The sequence below is a fragment of the Hydra vulgaris genome, chromosome 03, assembly GCF_038396675.1.
Source record: "Hydra vulgaris chromosome 03, alternate assembly HydraT2T_AEP".
NCBI lineage: Eukaryota > Metazoa > Cnidaria > Hydrozoa > Anthoathecata > Hydridae > Hydra > Hydra vulgaris.
In genome coordinates this window covers 23,879,938-23,882,737 of record NC_088922.1, presented here as the reverse complement: position 1 = coordinate 23,882,737, position 2,800 = coordinate 23,879,938, and the positions used below count along the sequence as shown (strand labels likewise).

Genomic DNA, 2,800 nt, shown 5'->3' with positions numbered 1-2,800 from the left:
TACTGTTATTCCAAATTGTTCTGCTTTTAAAAGTGCCTCTTCAATTGCATGCTCCACTAAGTGACTGCGCCTCTCCTGCAGAAAAAGTCTTAATGCCTCTAACTTGGTCACTACTTCGTCAAGAGTTAAGCCTTTAGTCTGCAGATACTGCTGTGTCAAATTAACTTCCTCAAGTACAGAAACCCAAAAGTAAAGTAGCACAGAAACGTGAAATCACAGACAGTAGGTAAAAGACCTTGTGCTGCACCACTTGTTTCCACATTTTCACGAAGATCACATAGAGCTTCAATTGCCGCCACACATTCATCAAACTTATCTTTCACCGGTTTAACAGCAGCATGATTTGCACTCCAGCGTGTTGTTGATGGCCTTTTAACCAACATTGCAGTGTTTAATTAAAACATCCCATCGATGGGTGGAAGCAGCGAAGAAGGAATAGATTCTCTCAAAAGTTCCAAAAATATTACACATAAAATATTTTCAAAAAAAGAGTATTGACCAGACAAGTTAGGCGAATGGTCTACGCATCCGTTAAAAATAGCTTTCTTGTTCTTTCTTTTCAGAATGGCTTGAACACCTCCATGAATTCCAGCCTTTGTGGCAACATTATCAAAACCTTGCGCTCTGCACATCATTTTTTCAAGTCCATTACTTTCTAAATTTTTTAAAATGTCTAAACAAAGGTTATCAGCTTTTTTACACTTTAAAGGAAAAAATCCTAGAAATACTTCTCTCACTTCAACTTTGCCGTTGTGGATTTTTACATATTTGATCACCTCAGACATCTGGTCAGTGTGTGATATGTCAGGTGTGGTGTCAAACATTATTCCAAAATACCTTGCAGCCTTTATATCATTTAAAAGATTTTCCTTCACATGATTTGCCAGAACAGTTATAAATTCATTCTGAGTTTCCGGTGAAAGATAAGATACAGTCACAGATGTTTTTACTGTTGCAGATGTACTTTGCTTTAATACCATTAAGTGTTCTTTCAATACATGGTCATATTTAGAAAACATCTAAGCCATCTCAAGAAAGTTTTCTTTATTCAAAGAAGATGCATCTTCCTTATGGTCACAAAATGCTAGATTTTGCTTAGCAAGAAAAATGTGATATCAAGCAACCTGTGCAATATATCTTTCCATTTTTTTTATCCCTATTCATTACAGTAACACAGCCGGCATCAATTGTTTTGTAAAGCTGAAGACCTGCTGCCAATGTTTTCCATTTTTCAAGGCAATCTAGATGGTCATCTGATATCTCATGATTATGTAATTTCTGGTTCAGCTTCCACCACTGCTGAAACCCAGTGACAAATTTTTATGTTTGTTCTGTTACATTAACAGTAAAGAGTCTTTAGCAAAAAAGTATTTCTTTACCATTTTGCATCTTCTTGTAGAATCATTCTTTAGACAAATGGCGCACATCTCCTTCAGTCTTTGCACCTTGCCTTGTCACAGTACTGAAAGGCTCACCCTTTTTCTGAAAAGAACCACTTCCTCTTTTGATAATTTCAACTCTAAAATGATCTAGAACAGGTGCATTCCAGAAAGAAGCATCAGATACAATATTCCATTTTTCTCATCTACTTGACTCAGCACATTTACAGTATCATAACAAGAATCATTTTCAGCGTGCATTTCTGTTTCAAAGTCATTCACTGCTACTTCATAGTGTATTTCTGCATCAATCTTGTGATTGTGATTCTCTTCCATTTCTGCCTTTAGTTGTTCTTATAAAGATTGTGTGCTGTCAGGATTTGAGGGATCTATATCAATTGTAGATTGTGGGAAAAAGATCATTTAATGAACCTTGGCCATCAATTGGTCTCCTGACATATTGAAGCATGAATCCAGTTAGTGATTTTAGTAATTCACATCTTTTCTTCTTAGCTTTTTGCTGCTTGCATCCACTAGACCTCTTTGATTTGTGCACTCCATGTGGCATAATAGAACATTCTAAACTAATAACATATGTAGTGTAAGTATACCAAGAATTATTCAAATTGATCTCCTTTTCGGCCCACTGTCAATGATAATCGATGACGCCATGATTGTATGGCGGCACGAATGGTTTCCATAGGAAATTTTTCGCATTCGCGGATCATCATTCATTTCATGGAGGCCAAATTGGGATGTTGTTTAGCAATGACATTGAACTCCAAAATACCCCACACGCAAAAATCAAGTGGATTCAGGTCGGGAGAGGACGGAGGCCACTCATCCTTAGCAATAAACTTAGGGCAATTCTGTTGGAGCCATTCTTGCGTTGTTTTAGCTGTATGAGCTGGTGCTGAATCCTGTTGAAAACACCAGTCTCCATTGGGATATAACAAATTGGCTTCTGGTTGCAAAATTGCCTTCAGGACACTCTCTTCATAAGATACTGCATTAATTTTGGTGCCACGTTCAATAAAGACCAATGACAATTTTCCTTTGCTACACACTGCTGCCCATACCATCACCGAACTTCGATTCTGATATCGCTGAAGACTGAGGTGTGTCCTTTAATTATGTTGACCACACGATATTGTTTTTAGCATTAAAACTTTGTTCCATCACAAATAACTTTTCATCAGAAAAGATAATGCACAATAACCATACTGACGTAACAACGTTTTGCATCTTTGCAACCTGGCCAGCTTTTGATTTGCAGTCAATCCATGAACTTTATGCTTGCAATAAGGTTTCAATCCAAGGTCTAATTTCAATAATTCCCTCATCGACTCCCTGGGTACTCCTTCCTCCTGAGCCAATTATCGCGCTGACCTTTCAGGCTCTCTCCGATTTTTCTCGCGTAT

General features: G+C 37.5%; 1 pseudogene; it reads right to left on the bottom strand.

Moving 5' to 3' along the window:
• Nucleotides 1-395: 395 nt before the first annotated feature.
• Nucleotides 396-2,461, bottom strand: LOC136078573 (uncharacterized; annotated as a pseudogene).
• Nucleotides 2,462-2,800: the final 339 nt, after the last annotated feature.